This window comes from Macaca nemestrina, chromosome 11 (genome assembly GCF_043159975.1).
Source record: "Macaca nemestrina isolate mMacNem1 chromosome 11, mMacNem.hap1, whole genome shotgun sequence".
NCBI lineage: Eukaryota > Metazoa > Chordata > Mammalia > Primates > Cercopithecidae > Macaca > Macaca nemestrina.
The window spans coordinates 63,426,195-63,447,765 of NC_092135.1; the positions used below are offsets into that span (position 1 = coordinate 63,426,195).

The 21,571-nt window shown below is 36.9% G+C and overlaps 1 protein-coding gene across 3 annotated transcripts in view; it reads left to right on the forward strand.

The window, feature by feature from the left end:
* LOC105483311 (cysteine and serine rich nuclear protein 3) overlaps positions 1-21,571 on the forward strand; it is a 220,112-nt gene that overhangs the window by 28,592 nt on the left and 169,949 nt on the right. For 2 of the 3 annotated variants that reach the window (XM_011744121.3, XM_011744120.3), the window contains one exon: positions 13,621-13,709. The exons of the other annotated variant lie outside the window; for it this stretch is intronic. The gene's annotated coding sequence lies outside the window, so the exon portion shown is untranslated. The remainder of the gene's footprint in view (positions 1-13,620; positions 13,710-21,571) is intronic. 3 annotated transcript variants of the gene reach the window in all.

The window sequence follows — 21,571 nt, forward strand, 5'->3', positions numbered from 1 at the left end:
TGACAAGATCTGATTCTCAGTTTTAGGGAGTCAAAACGAACAAACAAGCAAGCAAAAACTACTAACCAACTTTGGGTTTCCAGTGATTTCTGTCCTATAAAGGAAAACCCATTTATTTATGTCTATTTTCCACTTAATTGGAGAGTAATAAAAGATAAAGGCATTGCTTGAAGTGGAAGAAGAAAAAACTCAAAACATTAGGTTTCAGGATGTAGATAGATAAAGAAGTTGACTGGGCCTCCTGTGCCTTTTTTTTTTTTTTTTTTTTTGCAAATGGGTTAAACAATAAATTATTCGCTTAATTTTTTAAAAATCTTCAGTTATTGAGGTAGGATAAAATAGAACAACACTGCTCTGCTTAGCATCTCATGTTCTATAGCTGTAGATGAACTTCAGCTTCGTTTTTGTTTCTTTGTAGTGAATTTTTGTTTTGATAACCTTCATCTGGCATTAATCTGCATTCTTCTTGTCTGATTACCAGACATGAATCAAGGAATACAACTGTCTCCTCTATCTTAAAAGGCTGAAGGGAATTACTTTTCTAACTTCAGGAGGGTTTTTTATTTAAATTATTTATTCAAGATAAAAGAGAGAGAATTCATTCAGTATTGTGGCAACAAAGGCCTGTCAACATAACCACATTCATTTAATTTATCTTACTGGTAATACATAACCACAAGCATTCTTTAATTTCATTTATTTTACTGGTAATACAAGGCATTTGTCCTAGTGCTTCTTTAAAATAGTCAAAGTTAATGATTATGGTTTTATTAGTCAAGACTTTTTATTGCAAATGATGAAAGCTCTATACTATCTAGCTTAGATAAAACAGAGATATCCTAGCTCATGTAATCGAGAGTCAGGAGTAGGTCACGTTAGGCCAAAGTGGATTGGGGGTTCAAATGATAACCTCAATACCTATCCTGTCCACCATGACTTGGATCTCTCTTCACTCTGCGAAAGACTTATTTTCTCCTACTATATATGGGATTGTTGGTTCCCCAGATGATCTATGGAAAATGTCTCTGTACTTATAGACATACACATTGCTCTCTTCTTGAAGACAAGAAGGCATCTCTTCCAAGCCTAGCTCCAACAGTTTAGATCTCCAGGATTATTTTAATGTGTCAAGTATGTGTCCATTTGTGCTCAGATAGGATCTCTGGCAAATTGCACTTCCCAACTTCCATGCCTACTCCCTTCCAGATGGGTTCAGCAAATAAGATGCACTAGTGGGACAATGGAGGGCAGGGGTAAGGGATACACCAGAATATTCTCACCCACCCATCCATGCCTCAGGTGGTATATCCAGTGGCTTCTACATCTTCTCATGATTCAGGCCTTGTTGCAGTGGACCAACTTTTATATTCCTAGCCTCCATGCAACAACCTCCCCAGGGATTCAGCTCCCAGAAGGCAGCACCAATTCTTGATCTCTGGTGACTTACATCACCTCTTCCTTCATGCCTCCAGCCTGAGGGGTGGTGGCACCTAACCACTGTTGCTAATATCTGAGTTTCTTTTCCCTTTTTAAATTTGGGGTCTCAGCTCCCTCAAAACCATTGTAACTACTTCCTTGTATGAAATTTCTTCACACAGGAATCATTAGACCACCTGGCACGGACTCTGTTTTCTAAACTGGAGCCTGACTGGCACGGACTCTATTTTCTAAACTGGAGCCTGACTGACAACCCTAGCGTGGGCCTCATACCCTTCACTGAATCAAACACTGTCACCAGTGGATGAGGTCCTTTGATTGACTGGCTCATTCATTTCTCCATTGTAGTGCTAACAAGAAAGGAGATGTGGAATATGTTATAGAAAACATAGGAGGAAGAAAAATGTGTTGGGTCACCAATAACAATGGACCCCATATTAGTAATTCACTTTGATCCCATAGTTCATAAATGTGAAAAAAAACTCAACTAAATATTTTTTCAAAACAACACTGCAGCAGTGAAATTATTTGTAAGTGAATAGTGGAAATTACTCATAGCCAATTGCTAATTAAATTTATAAATATTCTATCACATTCTGTTTCGTTTTTTAATTTTCTGGTTAATAAAAAGAACTAATATATTGAGGATATGTTGTAAGTCCCATGACATAAAAATAAGTAAAATGTTTTACTTATTTTCACTATATAGTATAAAATTGGATTTCATATGCCCATATGAGAAATGAAGAGACTGATGTTAAGTAATTTGTTAAAAGTCACAGAGGTTAGAAATTTCCAGAATATGGCAACCTCTGTTTTTTGGTACTCCAGAACCTAAGCATCTTTTATTACATCATCATGCCACTAATATTTCTCTCTTGAACAGCATCGAATCTGCAGTTCTCTTATTATATTTTTAAAAAAATCTTCATTTAGGGCTCCTCTGTATTCACCCTATGGTAAAATCACTTTATCATAAAGGCATCTATTGTGATGTCTATTTACAAAGAGACTTCTGTAATAAAATTCCCTCATATGATATCCAGAATGGATATCATACATTTTTTCCCTTTATTTACACTTTATATTTGACATTGGCATTATGTGCTCCATGTTGTTACAAACAGACCAATTTGGGGTCAGACTAATTACATGATTATATACTCCTTCTGTCTGCCACAACATGCAATGCTTCTGGGGTGTAATGAAAGAACTTAAACATGTGTAAATACTTATTAGGTGCTCAGCACTTTCTACAGGGGACTATTTGGGATACTCCTAACATCTTATTGTGGCAGAAAAGATACGGACATATTATTGCTAGAAAGGCTGTGGCTTGTTCCATGTTTTTTAAGAGAATGAAACTTGTCAGGGCAGCCCTAGCAACCATTCAAGAGCTTATTTGGGCATTCTTGTTCTCCAGGACAAAAATCGCATGGTTTCCATGCAGGAACATATCCATGAAAATACTTAAGGTAGGTGCCATAGACTGCTTGATTAACTAAAAGCTGAGCTAACAAATTCTGTAAATGTCTCCCTCTTTTATTCCTATTGGTGGATATCAGTTTTTCTTTTTTTAGGATCGATTTCTATTTTCTGCAGCTGAACATGAAAGCACACTGACTAACATAGTCTGCAGTTAAGCTGTGTTCTCAGGACCATCTGTAAGAATTTATGCATTTCCTGGGAATCTGATCAATTCTACCAGCAATTCTGTTTTCTTTGTAAGATTAAGTAACCCTGAAATTAATTTTATATTTAAAAGTTGATGTTTGTTTGAAAAAATTGTGAGCCCCGGCCGGGCGCGGTGGCTCAAGCCTGTAATCCCAGCACTTTGGGAGGCCGAGACGGGCGGATCACAAGGTCAGGAGATCGAGACCATCCTGGCTAACATGGTGAAACCCCGTCTCTACTAAAAATACAAAAAACTAGCCGGGCGAGGTGGCGGGCGCCTGTAGTCCCAGCTACTCCGGAGGCTGAGGCAGGAGAATGGCGTGAACCCGGGAGGCGGAGCTTGCAGTGAGCTGAGACCTGGCCACTGCACTCCAGCCTGGGTGACAGAGCGAGACTCCGTCTCAAAAAAAAAAAAAAAAAAAAAAAAAAATTGTGAGCCCCATGTCCAAAAGCATTTTGTATTTTAAAATTGACTTCCCTGAATAATTCTGTTTTATGCACACATACAAAGAATTTTATGTTAAAAGCATGGATATTATCATATTACAGACTTTGTTTAATATTTCTGTCTTTCTTTCTTCTTTTTTATTTTTTGGCTTGACTTCTCTATCTTCTTCCCCTATGTTCTTCATTCACATCTGTTGCCCCTGTGGGTAACTCTTGTTGACAACCTAGTTTATATTCTTTTATGTGTTTTTAAAATATTGAATAATCATAAACATTTACATATTCTAAGAGCAATTTTTAGTCAAAAAATGGACCATATTTTCTATGAGGGTTTTCTGTCAAAAAAAAAAACAGATCATAGCTATACATTTTTCTTCATCTTGGTTTTCTCATTGGACAGCACCTTATGGAAATTCCCCAAGTTATTTGTCATAGCTGTATTATAGTAACTTTTATTTGTTTAATAATTTCATAATATTACAAGGTATGGACATATAACAGTTTAGTCTGTCTTTCCCCTATGGGTGCTCATTTGTTTCAGGTTAGTTTTTATGCTACTATGAACAAGGCAGTAATATATGTTCTTTAAAAAATATCCTTATAGACTTGTACTTTACTTTCTATGAGACAGACATTTATGGACTAACACTGACTTAATAGATACTGGCATATTGCTTTTTCCAAAAGGCAGTAAAATACATACTCCTATCAGCTTTGGGTAAGATTATACTTTTTCCCATAAATACCAAGTAATAGGTGTTTGTTTGTCCATCCTAAGAGAGAAAGCCCCTCCCCTCATGATGTCTACATTAGTCATCAAGATGGATAATAAATAAATAGCTCTATAATGTCACAAATACGCTGTGAGGAAAAATAAAGTAGGGTTAAGGAATAGGAATGGGGATAGCTATTTTAAATAAAGATATTTGTGAAAGGCCTCTCCAAAGAGAATATTTTGGGGGCTCAGTGAAGTGAGAGAGTAGGCAATGCAATATCTGGGGTAGGAGGAGGCTTCCAGGAGAAATAATAACAAATATAAGATGTCAGAAAAGAGCTTGATTTGACACTTGTGTCAAGACTGGATACGAAGTTATTGTCAGGTAGTGGAAGTGAAAGATGTAGGGACTTGGCCTAAGGTGGTAGTCGTGGAGATGCTGAGAAGTGGTCAGATTCAGGATGCATCTTGAAGGCAGAGCTGAAAGAAAACGCTGATTGTTTGGCTGTGGGGTGTGAGAGAAAGAGATGAACATGAATTATTGATAGGCTTTTTTTTTTTTTTTTTTTTTTTTTTTGAGACGGAGTCTCGCTCTGTCGCCCAGGCTGGAGTGCAGTGGCGCGATCTCGGCTCACTGCAAGCTCCGCCTCCCGGGTTCACGCCATTCTCCTGCCTCAGCCTCCCGAGTAGCTGGGACTACAGGCGCCCACAACCGCGCCCGGCTAATTTTTTGTATTTTTAGTAGAGACGGGGTTTCACCGTGGTCTCGATCTCCTGACCTTGTGATCCGCCCGCCTCGGCCTCCCAAAGTGCTGGGATTACAGGCGTGAGCCACCGTGCCCGGCCTTGATAGGCTTTTTAAAATAAGTGTCACAGAGAGTTCCAATGCACCCTTTGCCCAGCTTCCCCCAGTGTTAACCTCTTACATAACGATAGCACACTTGTCAAAGAAAGAAACCATCACTGGGTATCATGCTATTAAACAAGGTACAGACTCTTCAGATTTCACATTTTACCCATGAATATTCTTTTTTTGATACAGGATCCAATCAAGGATACCACACTGAATTCGGTCATCATTTTGTGATGATCTGTGACAGTGCTTGTCTTTCCTTGTTTTTTATTATCCTGATTTTTTGAAGAGCATGAGTAGACATTTTTTAGAATGTTCCTCAATCTTAGTTTTCTCTGATATTTTCTAATGATTAGATTTCGGGTAAGGGTTTTTTGGAAGAACACCAGAGAAGTAAAGTACTCTTCACATTGAATCATATCAGAGATATATAATATCAGCATGATGTATCACTAGTAATATTCACATTAGTCAGTTGGTTGAGATAGTGTCTGCCAGATTTATCCACTGTAGCATTACTGTTTTTATTTCTTATGCTCTGTTTTTTTGAAACAACTAACCAAACCCAGTTCACACTCAAGGTCGATGGTGGTGATAAAACTTTACTTCTTAAACGGGGATGATCTGTATATGTTCTTTGGAAACCTTTTGTAAGGAGCAGTTTTTCTCTTCTCTTTCATTTACTTGTTTACTCAGCCATTTATTTAGATCCATATAGACTCATATATATTTATTTTTTCCTTGGGATTATAATATAATACTACCATTAATATTTGTTGCCTAAACTGTTTCAACTCTGACCATTGAGAGCTCTTTCAGGTTTGCTGTTGTATCCTTTTGACATGCCCTGGTCTATCTTACTTTTCTTCTTCCTTACTTTCTGGTATTATACAATGTTTCAGGCTCATCTTGTATTTCCTCTTTCCTGGACCTAAAATCAGCCATTTTCACTAAGGAGCTAGGTTTTAATAGAGCACTTTAGTAAATGATGATGCCATTTCCTGACATGAGGAAGCCCAGAGAGGGTAGAAGCCTGGAGTATGTGTCTTCTGTCCTTTGTTCCTTATTACCTATTATTGTTATTTTTTGGACATACTATGTTTAAGAAGCCTATTGGCCATTCAAGTGGAGTTGCAGAATAGAGTAAACAGTAGATATGAGTCTAAAGCTCAGAGAAGAGGTTCAGGTTAGAGATCTAAATTTTAGATTCATCATAAAGACATGGCATTGGGTTTGATTTCCTTGGACAGTATTAGAGAAGTCTCAGAACTGAATCTGCTAAAGGATGTAGAGTTCAGGAAGAATGGAAGAAATCAGGCAAAGAGGTTGAGAAAGATCAACAAATGAGGTAGGAAATAAGCTAGGAATGTGTAGTATCCTAGAAGCCAAGTGAAGAAATACGTCACGAAAGGGAAAGTGATTATCAGAGTCAAGTTCTGTTGAGAGATTGAGGAAGATAATGACTGAAAACTTACCATTGGATTTGGCAATATTCCAGTTCACTGCTGACCTCGATAAGTGTCATTTCAGTAGAGCTGTGGTAATGAAGCCTAATTGAGAGGAATTCAATGTAGAATTACAGCTGAGGAATGGAGAATGCACTCTTTAAAAAAGTTTTTTTAAAAAACAGAGCAAAGAATTAGGGTGATAGTGAGATGGGGAGCTGATGAAAAAGAAAATAATGATTTTAAGATGGGAGACATTAGAACATATTTGCATACAAATGGGCATAATCTAGTAAAATGGAGAAAAATGATGATGTGGAAGAGAGAGGGTATAATTGAAGTCGTGAAAACCTAAGTTGGTGCGAGGAAATGGAACCTAAGTCTTAAGAGAAGGGGTTGGCCTTAGGGAGGAGAAGGATATTTCTTCATCATAACATGACTGAAGACAGACTACGTGATCACAAATGCTAAGTGTATAGAGGATGCAGTGATAGAAAAGGGAGGAAGTTGAACTGTGGCTCTTTCCATTTTCCTAGAAGCAGTATCATGAACTGGGAGTGAGGAGGTGGGAAGGAATGTGGGATGGCTGAAGAGGCAAAGGTGCCTCTTTGAGCAATGTCATAGAGCCAAGGCATGAATTACCAAGGAAAGTGTGATAAGATTGCCAGACACTACGGGGGATCCACTTTTGTTTGTGGTCATATACCAAAAGTTATGTCAATAACACAGTATCCTACATTTTCTCTAGTTGCAGTCATCTGTTTAACTTCTAGGGGACAGGTTCATAGCAGGAGGAGAACTGAATTTAATCGGGTGGGTTTTTTTGTCACACTAGTTTGAAGAAGAGAGAGAGAAAGGCCTTGGAGGTGAGTGTGTGTGCAAGGGAGAGACTACCATGATGAATAATGGACTCTAAATTCAGTAAGTGAGGAAGTATGGACATTTGTGGAATGAGTGAAAAATGTGTTCAGGTCAAGAAAAGTTTTTATTAGTGAATACATGATTTAAGTAATGTGGAGACCTATGTTATAAAGCTTCTGTAAGGCTTTATACCCTGTTGTTTTTATTTACCTTTTCCAGTGGTAGAACTTGAAACATGCTTTTCAATCCCTTGTATGGTAATCTGTCTAGTCTAGTTTGTACCTCTTCTAGGGCCAGTCTTACCAATTTATAATTTTCTGGAAGATCATCTATTTCCTTAAGTTTTATAATTTTTACCTAAATTGTCACCTAGATTCTCTTATAATTCTAGCAGATTTCCAGAAATTGTAATACCTCTTCCTATGCCTTTAAATAGAGAATTATTACCTGAACAATTTTAGAAAATTGTTTGCACATTTTTGAACACGGGTGATTGAATGGAAGAATCCCATGGTGACCACCTCATCTATAAATAGTCTAAGATTAATTTGGTTATCTTGTCCACTTTACTGAAATAGAATGACTAAGTACTATTATTCTTTTGGAAACATTTTTTGTCATGTAATAATGTTTCTTATATTTCAACATATGTGAAAACAATGGAAATTCATTTTTGTTGTTTGGTAGACGAATCAATTATGGACTGCATATATTTTTGTTAGCTGTACTTCAACATGTAGGTGAAGGTATAAAATTGGAGTGGTATTGATATTTTAAAAAGAATTGTAAATATAATTAACATGACAGTCAGTGAAGTTTCTTCTCTTAAAAAGATAGGGTCAGCTGCACGTGGTGGCTCATGCCCGTAATCCCAGCACTTTGGGAGGCCAAGGTGGGTGGATCACGAGGTCAGGAGATCGAGACCATCCTGGCTGACACGGTCAAACACCATGTCTACTAAAAATACAAAAAAATTAGCTGGGTGTGGTGGCACGCACCTGTAGTCCCAGCTACTTGAGAGGCTGAGGTAGAATTGCTTGAACCCGGGAGGCAGAGGTTGCATTGAGCTGAGATCGCACCACTGCACTCCAGCCTGGGTGACAGAGCAAGACTCTGTCTCAAAAAGAAAAAAGAAAAATAGGGTCAACTCTACATAGAAGATTGTTCTCTCCTGCTAGATTTCTTTGCCTCAGGCCCTTTGCTCTGTCAGGAAGCTGCCCTTCAGAGTAAATGACACTTGTGCTGGTTATAGGCATATTAATTATGCAATGCTGTATTCTGAGATGCAATTGCAGATGCAATTAAACTATTTCACTGAACTTAGAAGTTTTATTATCACTTGAGAACATCAGACAATTACTCCACTTGTGTTCATAGACCATCATTCCCTTTTGACGTTTTTTTTTTTTTTTTTGAGACGGAGTCTCGCTCTGTCACCCAGGCTGGAGTGCAGTGGCCGGATCTCAGCTCACTGCAAGCTCCGCCTCCCGGGTTTACGCCATTCTCCGGCCTCAGCCTCCCGAGTAGCTGGGACTACAGGCGCCCGCCACCTCGCCCGGCTAGTTTTTTGTATTTCTTAATAGAGACGGGGTTTCACCGTGTTAGCCAGGATGGTCTCGATCTCCTGACCTCGTGATCCGCCCGTCTCGGCCTCCCAAAGTGCTGGGATTACAAGCTTGAGCCACCGCGCCCGGCCCCCTTTTGACGTTTTTAGGCTGTGATGTGTGCCAAGCTTCCAGACATGCAGAAGTCATCAACTTAGACGTCTCAAATTCTGTGATTCTGACAGGAACAGATATATTCTCAAAACCCCAGCATTGGCAAAAGAGATTTTTTTAAAGGCAGGAACAAGATGACAGCCTTTCAAACAAGTTCTATTTCTTTATAGCTTATCATTGAATCACCTATTAAAAATATTACAAGTGATTTTATAGTTTAGTCAGTGCTATCGTTGGGACGTGACCTTCAGTGATCTCGGTGCAGGCTGGCTTGGCTCCTGATTGAAACATGCCAACAACAGCTATGTGCCTCACTGACCTACTAAAGGTACCCTTTTAGATAAAAAGTTGAAAACATGGAAGAGTGCCTTGACCATTGCCAAACAAGATGGCAGCTGGGATTTGCAGGACAATTTGCAGTGATTTCTATGGGCAACCAGGAAGCTAAAGAGGCTGGAACAAGGAGGTGTCTTTACTTTCCCCACCAGCATTGCAATATTGAAGGAATTTCCACAAGTTAAAAAACTGGTTCTAGGTGACTTTCTCAATTAAGCCCCAAATATTAGAAAAGAGCAGATGTGATTTATAAGTGTTAGATGCACATTTCTAAATGATGATATGGGTTTATGTCTGTCTTATTTTTCATAAAACTTACAATCAGATATCTGACCCTGGGGTTCTTTAAATGAGCATAACAAAGTTGTTTGAAGACAAATGATGTTATATTTATATGAGTATACATTTATCAGTCTTCTACAAGTTTTAAACTCCTCAAACACTTTTCATAGTACCAGGAATGATTATATTTATCCTTGAATCAGCCATAGAGGACATTTATCCCTGCTAAGCCCAACCATAGGGTGAGGATCCCACTCATAGGTGGTATGAAAAGGCAGTGTTGAGGCTATCCAATGTGCTTGTGATCACCTCATAAAGATAGGATTCCAGGAAAAATGGCAGTTCCCGTTGATCTTTTGTGATGTGCCCAGGGATCCTGCAAGGGAAGAGTAGCTGCCCCTTAATCTTCCTGAGGTACATTACATCCCTGGATGATTCCTCTACAAAGTTGCCTCAGGGTGAGCACTGTCGATCTTAGCACAACTTTTAAAATTCTGTCTGTCACATGTGTGCACACATACTTTTGTTTTAACACAGTCTTACACAGCTGGTGTCCCCAAGTCACATCCACCCAGCACAGGGGCTAAACTGGAATGGTCGCCTGCATCGACTACTGTGCATTGTACACAGAACAGGCGTTGAGCACCAGATCCCCAATACTTGGACCTTTGCATTGAATATGCCGTTCTTCCCAACTCCTCCTCCTCCTCCTCCTCCTCCTCCTCCTCCTCCTCCTCCTCCTCCAACATTTTTTTTTAGAGGCTGGTCTTGGATTTCTGGGCTCAAGTGATCCTCCCATCTCAGCCTTCAGGGTAGCTGGGGCTACAAGGCTTGCATCCCCACACACAGTCTTCCTTTTTGGTAGACTTCCCTGTAGTGGCTTCACTGGCCTCAGTTAGGGTCAGTTTTATGCATAAGATTTATTTTTATATTCTTTACTTTCAAACAGGTTAGCGTTTGAATCCCTTTCTTCTATAGGCCAGGGTACCTTTGCCTCTGTCTAAATTATAGGTTAATTACAGATATGTGGCTGGGCATTGTGGCTCACGCCTGTAATCCCAGCACTTTGGGAGGCCGAGACGGGCGGATCACGAGGTGGGAGTTTGAGACCAGCCTAGCCAACATGGTGAAACCCTGTCTCTACTAAAGATACACAAAAAAATTATTAGCCAGGCATGGTGGCGCATGCCTGTAATCCCAGCTACTGGAGGCTGAGGCAAGAGAATCGCTTGAACCGGGAGGCAGAGGTTGCAGTGAGCGAAGATCAGCCATTGCACTCTAGCCTGGGTGACAGGGCGAGACTCCGTCTCAAAAAAAAAAAAAAAAAAAAAAGATATGTAAATTTAGATCACTAGATTTCTCAATATTTTTGCTTTCCTCAATAGAATATCTTAATGCCTAAAGAGACTTTTATTTATTTGGCTGTCAAATACAATTATGTTTTTGAATTTCAACTTTAATAATGGGTAGTCAAAAAACCATAATTTTCTTCTTAGATTTAGTTACAGATCACTAATATAGTCAGTTTTCTTATTTGTAAAATAGGGAGCTTGAATGAAATAGCATCCTCATTTTCTTTTTATGGCAGCAGAAACTTTTATTTTATTTCTAGGATGAAATTTTAAATTGTATCTTAATAAGAAATTACATTTAATAGGGAAGTTATTTTCACTAACAAGAAAAGTTGACTTTAAATTATGAATGCTATTTATAGACATATTCAACTCAACATCTAATTTAATTATTTCGTTTTAGTTGCAAATATCTTTTCTTTTCTTTTTTTTTCCTTAAGACCTCTTTTTTTTTTTTTTTTTTTTTTTATTGAGACAGGGTCTTGCTCTGTCACCCAGGCTGGAGTTCAGTGGCATGATCTTGGCTCACTGCAACCTCCGCATCCTGGATTCAAGAAATTCTTGTGCTTCAACTGCCCAGGTAGCTGGAATTACAGGCGTGTGCCACCATGCCCCGTTAATTTTTATATTTTTAGTAGACCAAGTTTTACCAGGCTGAAACCCCTGAGCTGAAATGATCTGCCCGCCTTGCCCTCCTAAAGTGCTGGGGTTACAGGCATGAGCCACTGTGCCTAGCCACAAATATTTTCTAACTTTTTAAAGTCTATATTCAGTGGACACAAAGAGAGGTCTGTTTGTGTGCTTGCTTGCTGCTTGCTTGTTGGTTTTTAATTTCTTCGATTGTAATCTCAGGATATGCATCTTTAACAGAGAAAACAGGGAAAGCTCCATTCTTAAATGTTCCTCAAAATAAGTGCAAAGGATGATCCAAGTTATATCTTCAGTGGTCTTCAGTATGCCATCATTTGAATGTGTAATGTTCTCAATAGAATTTTAAGATATTTAAAATTATACCTAAAATTGTACAGCAAGGTGACTATAGTTAATGATGCCATATTGTATTTTTGAAAAATGTAAACAGAGAGGTTGCTGTATACTCTCACCACAAAAATGATAACTATATGAGGTAGTATAATTTATTAATTAGCTAGAATTAGCTATTCCATAATGCATTATACTTCAAAACATGTTGTAAATGATCAAAACATACAATGTTATCTGTCAATTTTTTAAAAATCTAAAAATCATTAAAAATAACAGAATTGAATTTTGATTACATTTTTCTGAGGTTTCTTAAGTTCATCTACCAAATCTGGGGTTACTCAGAACCAAACTGACTCAATAACCTCTATTAGCACTGTAATTCCAATCACAATTTGATATTTCTGTGCTATTGTTGTATCACAGATAATCCAGTTTATTCCAGATCCTTATTTCAGCATATCTATGTAGATATTGATAAAGTTTAAAGGAAAAAAGCGAATCCTGGAGGCACAATTTGCCTGAGACAAATTTTTTTCTTAAAGATTTTGGTATTTTGTTTGTTCAAATTACAGCAGCATAAGTTGCTTGTGTAGGGTATTTGTTCATTCAAGTAACGTATTTGTAGAATTTCTACACTAGCTATTGTCATTGGCTATGATCAATGATAGCTCTGTTCTGCCTACTATGGAAACACAATAAATGAACAAGCTTCTCTACCTCATTTTTAAAGAAAATTTTTACATTTTTATATGGACTTGGTAATATTACCTCAACATACAAGAGTAGAAAATTCATTAGTGATTTAGAAAAAGTGATTATATACATTCAGTCTGGGTAAATAAAAAGTATGTATCATTACTGCCCAGTTTCATCTCTCTAAATTGTTGCACTAATCACTTCTAATTATGGCACTGTAATTTTAAAGAACAACATTTTTGTTAATGTATGTCATTTTAGAGAATATTTTGTATATTTTCTTAAAGTCTAAGTTATCTTAAATCATGAATATATAAATATTTGAGTTAATTTTATAATGAAATAGTTTCCATTAAGCAAATCAAACAAATCAAGAACTGTAACAAATATTCATTGTGATTTTTATTGACTATCAAAAGCTACAACATTTTGGTTGATTTCCCTGGATTTTTGTGTGTTTTGAAGATATGAATCTCCTAAAGACTAGAAAGTTGCTTAAGTCTAGTGTAATGCTGCTTAATAGAATGGATATATCTTTAACTTATTGTCCCAAATAGTATTTGTTGATTGAAACCAGACAAACAAATGAGTTAAACCATGTATGGATCGTTAGAAATTTACGACATTGTTCTAAGAAGAATATTCTTTGTTTGCTAAATTATATACTATATGATTATTCAGTTCTATATTTAAAACTACACATAGTTTAAGATTTCTATTGATTTTCTCCTATGTAATCATGATGTTGGCACCTTTAGTAAGTTTACTCTTTGAAAACATAACCTTGTGTAACATGCTGAAATGCATTTTCTTTTTTAAGGAAAAAATGAGGAAATATCAACAGACTGAAAATATGTTTTCAGAGGCATAGAATCTTCAGGAAAATACTGGAGTTCCTGAGATCTCAAGGTTAGCAGTTTATACATTATTATTCTCATGCTTTTACAGATTTGGGATATAATCTGTGCATCTGTTTCAAGTTTCTAATGTGCAATTGGATAGTAAGGAAAAAATGATCTTACTTAAATCTGACTTAAAGTACATGTTTTAAACAAAGTCTCATTAAGATTTTTAAAAATCCATTTATATCAGACATACAGTATTTAGTTTCATTAGGCACAATAAAAAGTTGTCTTAATGGAGAACTACTGGTTATTACAATTTGCTTCTTTTTTTTTTTTTTTTTTGAGACGGAGTCTCACTGTGTTGCCCAGGCTGGAGTGCAGTGGCGTGATCTCGACTCACTGCAAGCTCTGCCTCCTGGTTTCACATTATGCCATTCTCCTGCCTCAGCCTGCCAAGTAGCTGGGACTACAGGCGTACACCAGTATGCCCAGCCAATTTTTTTTTGTAGTTTTAGTAGAGACAGGGTTTCACCATGCTAGCCAGGATGGTCTCGATCTCCTGACCTCGTGATCCGCCTGCCTTGGCCTCCCAAATATAATTTGCTTCTTTTTAAAGGGTAGCACTATTAGCATAAAAATATTTGACATTTCTATAAATTTTTCTTCCTGATTGTTAAATATAAACCTATTTAGTGAATTTTTCATTTCTTTTGTATCTTTGGCTGCAATATGCACACATATACACACAGTTTAGAAGGATAGCTAATCAGCAATCTTTCTGAAATTCCTTGAATTCCATTCCGTGACTTTCTTTAACTACAACCAAATAAATAATGCTATCACTGGAAAGTGTGGCTTCAATAAAATGACAATTAATGTGAAGGAACAGGAGGATCTTGGGAATATTTTCTAAGTTGTTTAGGATGATATAACTGGAAAAGAAGAAAAAGCCTACCCATTATTAAGCAGCTTATTATAATAACAAATTAATGTACAATATTCATTTAGAAGTTATAAAGGTAGGCTAAAATGGTTTAGTCCAATTAGATACCTTGAAAAAGTAGATGATTTTTGATGTGCTCATATTGTGGGACCCAGTATCAAATATTCATAATTTTAAATTTAAAAAATGTGATCTTTTATTTTACTTGTCTTGGTCAGGCATGTCTTCAGTATCTCTATCTATTTCTCATTCTTCCAAGGGTTTATTCATTTATTTAGGACTTACCATATGCAAAGCAATGGGTTAAACACTTTGGTTCTTTCTAAATGAATAAGATATGGTCCCTGTTCTCAAAAATTTCCCAACCAATGTCTTACCCAGAAATTAGTTTTACTATTAACTCAAGCAATATATAATTAAAAAGACAAGCCAGATTTTATAAGGGCATGTAATTAATTCTAAAGCTAAATGGAAATTATTTGGAGATTATTTGTATTTTCACATTATAGCTTCTATTAGCCTAGAATGCTGACAGCTTATACCAATGCAAATTTTGCTCCATTACAACCCACACTCAATGGATTTTTTTTTTATTAAAGTAGCTCTTGAAGTACAACACAAGTAAGAAATATGAAATTCTAGGAAAGAAAAGTCTCTTGACACAACTGCAAATTTAATGTTATGGAATATAGTTGTGTAATCACCTATGAAAAGAGCAAAGGTGGCCTTGCCTCCATTTTTTTAAAACTCAAGTACATTGGATTTCTTTACTAAGCTCACCAGAGAATTAAATCATTTCCCCAATGACCTGGAAAGACTCGTAGGTTTGAAAGGGATTGAATTCTGTAAATCCGTAAGAGATCATTTGCAAATAGTAGCTAGGTGAGTACAGGGATTTGAAATGGGTGGGAGTGCAGACTCATCTTGAAATGAAGTTGCACAGCACTGTACTTCTCAATAAAACCTTTTTAAAAGGGTAGTGTCTTAAGAAGTTAATGCAAGTAAAGTAATTTAAAATAGTAAACTTCTTTTTTGAAAAACCAGTGAAGAGATCCATTGCCTCATTATGCCATTAGAGAAGGAGCCAAATTGATTTATGTAACAACCATCATCATTCAACAAATATTTGTCAAGTGCCTACTATGTGCATGGGGGTATACGGCGGATTGCTGGGGAGTGACAGCAGTGAATAAAATAAACTATTCTTGCCTGACTGGATGTTACATTCTAGTGGATGGAAATAGGTGATAAAAAACAAAATTAATTATGCGTTATGTTTGATGGTTATAAGTACCATGGAGAAAAAAGAAAAAAGAAAGGGAATATAGAGTATAAGCAGAGGTAGAATTTTTAAATAAACCTCATGACTTTGCACTACGTAATTTACACAAAAGAGATAGATGCCACTTTTGTTCACATAGTACCAACTAAAAACAAGGATGATGAAATACAACACCTGATGGTAAGTTTTCTAAATCATTATTAAGATATATGTTGTAAATGCATGTAAAATAAGTTTCAATTTCATCAGAAAGAAAAAATATTATTTTTTAGAAATGATGCTACACTTACTACAAATATATGAAATGAGATAATATTAAAGAACATAGGTCTATCTATGTACATTTTTATTAAAAAATATATAGAGTTGGAAATTAAATCAATTTTGTGCAATCATTAACAAATGTGTGATCATTAACAAATGAACAAATGGGTGATTAGGGTTTTTTTATGGTAATCTGATTGGAATATTTTCATTCAATGTTTGGTTCTGAGAACAGGAGTCTGGAAATATTGAAGGCCCAAATACTCCTGCCTGTTTTCTTGGAAACCATCTATAGTTTAGAACTCATCATATAAAGTGGTGTTATCTTAAAAGTCATTCAGTCTTGACTTTACTGGTTGGAGTTGAGAGGTTTAGCTGATTTTGTATGCTGAAAAAGTAGTTATTTTGTTTTTATTGAGTTTAAGTCAATGTGAAGTAAATATCTGGCCGTGCGAATAAACAAAACAAAATTTGGATTAAGAGATTTCAAAATCTATTAAGTAATGTGATTTTTTTCTGTCTTCCAAAAGTCAGGCATTGTAAACAGTATATCATCTAAAGGACATGTGTCCAGTATTAGATTATTAAAAGAAACACAAAGTAAAGCTCATGACTGTTTAGAGGCTCTCTCTCTCTCTCTCTCTGTCTCTCTCTCTCTCTGTGTCTCTCTCTCTCTCTCTCTCTCTCTCTCTCTATATATATATATATATATATATTTTTTTTTTTTTTTTTTTTCTTTGAGACAAGATCTCCATCTGTTACCCAGGCTGGAGAATAGTAGCAGGATCTCGGCTCACTGCAACCTCAACCTCCTGGGCTCAAGTGATTGTTCTGAGCCTCCCAAGTAGCTGAGACTATAGGCATGCACTACCATACCGGGGTAATTTTTCAAAAAGCTTTCTTTGTAGAGACAAGGTCTTACTTGTAACTCAGGCTAGAAGAGGCTCTTTCTTAATTAAATCAAATTAGAGAGTAGAGAGTGTTTATTACATACCGTATTGTGGAAAGAATTAATGGTCAGCTCTGTAAGGTTAACCACAAAGAGACAGCTTGTGAGCTTGTGTTGTCTGTTATGGGAAAGCCAAAAAAAAAAAAAAAAAAAAAAAAGAAAAGAAAAGACAACTAGAGATGCAGAGGGCTGGTTGAAGGTTATGGGGGAAACAAAGACTTCTCATGCAGTATTTCTCTGTTAGGGATAGATTCTTTCCAAACCAATATTGACCTTTGTTGTACTCATCTGGAAACTTCAATGGAAAGAACTAGAAACTCTGGTTGAGGATAACTGAAACTTGACTTTTCAAAAGCAAATAGAAAACAGCATATGCTTTCTTTAAATTCCCTTGCTTTCATCCACCCTTCATTTGCCTTACAAAATTGCTAACCCAGGAATCATTTGCAACTCTGTACCACAAATCCAGTTCCCTAGGAATTTTTCCAAATAATGATTCTTCCATTCTCTCACAAACCAACACCCACATGAATTTCACATTACCTGGTATGCCCATGCTCTAGGTGGCTCTTTCTTCTCTGACCCTGTCTTCAAGTTCTCCAAGTAATTTTCTAGCATTCTTATTCTTCCATCATTCAGGCAAATAATTTAATCCAGTGTTTTCCAACTTTAGCACTATTGAGATTTGGATCCAGGTAATTCATTATTGTGGGAGGGGAGAGCGCTGTCCTTTGCATTGTAGGGCGTTTAGCAGCATTTCTGGTACTAGATGCCATTGGCACTTCGTCTTTAGTTATGACAAACAAAAATGTCTTCAGGCATTGACCAATGTCCCCTCAGAGCAAAATTAGCCCAGATTGAGAAGCGTTGAGCCAGCCCTAGCTTCTACAATCTCAGTAAACTTCCATCCACTCTGCTACATCAACCACAAAACCTCCTGAGCACCTCCAGCATCTTATTCTCAATTAAAACAGCTCAACAAGGCCAGGCATGGTGGCTCATGCCTGTAATCCCAGCACTTTGGGAGGTGGAGGTGGGTGAATCACTTGAGTCCAGGAGTTTGAGACCAGCCTGGGCAACATGGCAAAGCCCTATCTTTACAAAAAATACAAAAAATTAGCTGGGCATAGTGGTGCGTGTCTGTAGTCCCAGCGATTCAAGTGGCTGAGGCATGAGAATCACTTGAACCTGGATGGTGGAGGTTGTGGTGAGCTGAGATCATGCCACTGCACTCCAGCCCTCCAGCCCTCCAGCCTGGGGGACAGAGTGAGACCTTGTCTCAAAAAAAGAAAGAAAGAAACAAACAAACAAAAAACAGCTTAACAGATACACTTTAAATATCAGTTTCCCTTGCTAAAGTAAAACTCACCTCTATTTGATCATCTGTATGTTTTCATTTTCCTTTTATTTGCTTATACATGGCCTTGTATCTAAAACATGTTTTACAAAATAATAAGACAATATAAAATAAGAAGAAATAAGGTATAAACAGGTGAAGTGAAAGGAAAAGAGTTTATTACATATGTAACCTGACTTCACCGCTAATCACTGGGGTGATTACATTGAGACTGAGCTAGCCCTTCAGTAGCATTCACCAATGTAATCAGCGGGGTGAGGTTAGGTTACAAATGTAATAAACTATTTTCCTTTCACTTCTTTTGCTTAGAATAAAATTAGACTTTTAGTGCCTTTAATCTTTCCATGTTCTGCTAGCTGTGCTTGGAGGTTTGCTTGGAAAATAGCAGCTTTCCTCCCACAGCTCTCTAGCCACTCCCTTCTTAAACAGTACCTGCAACCATGAACCCGAGCTATAGTGAATCCTTTCATGTATTCACATTCATGAGTGCTACAGGAGCAATTATACCACTCTGCAGATTTATGGTGTTCTAATCGGAGGTAGCCCCTCGATAGCATTAACTAATCCTTTCATTCTGACTGTGGTCGGCCACTATTTCAAAAGTTCATTACCCCACTCAAGCCACACAATCTCTCCCCTTCACTGTTAGTGCACCTGCTATTTTAACAAGAAAATTGAGGTCATTGTGTGGAAACTACTTGTGAATCTTTGCAATCCCCTCCAGCATCGAACGAACTAGGTCTATAAACACTTTTTCTTTCCTCTAATCTCTAAGAAGGCTCAGGAGTCCTTCCTGCTATTCAAGGCAAAGCCTATGTTTGATTTTACTTCCCATCACTGAGGCTGAGACCTTTTGCCATTAATTATTTCTTTTTTGTCCTTTATCTCCAACTTTTTCTTCCTTGCTGGCCCTTTTCCTTCAGCCATTCATGTTCTTTACACTCCTATCCAAAAAGGCAAATTGACAAACAAAAACAAACCACCTCTTTCTTCACTACCATCCAATTTCTGTCCTCTTCAACTCATTCAAGCTCTCCAAGCAGTAGTCTACATTCATTATCTCCAGTTTCTAAGATTCAGTCACTCCTCAGCACAGTGCGATCTGATTTCTAACCCCATTTAACAGAGCATGCTCTCTCTAAAGGCACAGATGACCCACAGCCCTTATCTTGACTGACTCTCTCAGGGGTATTTGACACCGTTAACTACATTTTTCTTATTTCAATCCCTAGGCTGTTGTTGCACCGCTCCCTCTTGGTTTCCCTCACATCTTGTGGATCTTTTTGTTAAGGTCCCTCTCACTGGCTCTCCTATCTCTATTTTTCCATCCAGAAAGTCATGAACCACAAACTCAAACCCCAATAGGTGGCTATAGGTAATACAAATGAGTGAAGTTGTCTAACTGAAAACAGTAAACACCATAGAGGTCAAACAACATGCCCACAAAAGTTCTTGATATTTTACTCCTATTCAAATGACAGTCCTCCCTAGAGATCCATCTTCAATCTACTGCTCTTTAGTCCTTCTTGCTCTTCCTAATCAAGCAAAGCCATTATTATGACTTTGTTAATGACATAGAGGTCAATGCCTCCAACCCTCTTCTTCAGCTAAGCTACAGAATTACAAGTTATGCTACATGTCTACGGGGTATCAATGCCTAATAAGGACACACACAAAAGCAAACATCAGAGCAGTAAAATAGAATAAAGAGAAAACCAGACACTATATACATGCAGTCAGAAAATACACTGCCAAAATAATCATAAGTCAATGAAGAAACCCTCCAAGAAAATTCTATTAACAAACCCAGGTACACATAATTAGCGTCTGATAAAAGAAACAATTCAAATGGGGGAAGAGGGAAGGGCTATGGCTTATTGAATAGATGGTACTAGAACAATTCTTTAACTACTTGGGGAAAAATAAGGTGTGACCTGTGCATTACGCAATATTAAAGTAAATTTAAATAAAGATTTAAAATAATATTTTAAGATATTATTGAACATTGAATAAATTCAATAGCTTATAGGTATTTATGTGACTTTGGCCTAGAAAAGTATTTAAGCAATGCAAGAAAGCCAAGTCATTTATTCGTTTTTAAACTTTTAAACAGTAAAATTCACACTTCTTGGTGTACAGTTTTGTGAGTTTTGACAGTTATACAGAGTCATGTAACTTTCACAACAATCAAAGTACAGAACAGATCCATTACTGTTCCCTGCATTTCCCCTGGTCAACTTATCCTTACCTTCATCCCTGGCAACTAATCTGCTCTAGGTCACTACAGTTTTGCCTCTTCTAGAATGTCTTATCAGTGGAACACAGATAATGTAATCTTTACCATCTGGCCTCTTTCATAATGCATTGAGATTCATTCATGCTCTTGCATGTATCCATACATTTTTCCTTAGTATTGTTAAGTAGTATTTATTTGTGTGAATGTACCATGGTTTGTTTATTCATCCATCCACTTAAAGATGTTTAGGTTGTTTAGTTTTTGGTGGTCTGGATATACTGTAAATATCCACATAGAAATTGGTGTGAGAACTGAAGTTTTTATTTATCATGGGCAAATACCCTAGTGGGATTGTGTATCACATGATAAGTGTATGTTTAGCTTTCTCAGACTGCAAAATTGTTTCCCAGAATGACAAATCATCCTAAATTTCCATCAGCAATGCGTGAGTATTCCCATTGCTCCATGCCTTCACCAACACTTGGTATTATCAGTTTTTGTTTACTTATTTTAACTAATCTAACTATTACTCTGGTTTTAATTTGCATATTCTTAATGAGTAATAACATTGAGCATGTTTTCTTCTGCTTTTTCACCATCTGTTTGTTTTCTTTTGTGAAGTGTTAGTTCATATATTTTGCCCAAGTTATACTAAGTTGTTTTCTATTTTTGAGTTTTGAGAGTTCTTTATAAATATTCTGCGTAAAATTCCTGTAGGAAATACGTGATTTGCAAACATTTTCTCTCTGTCTGTGGCATGCTTTTTCGTTTTCATGACCACGTCCTTTTAGAGTTTTAAATTTGATGAAGTCATGATATCAGTTTTTTCCTCCTGTGGATTATGATTTTGACGTTATATGTTTCTTTTTCTTCTTCTTCTTCTTTTTCTTTTTGG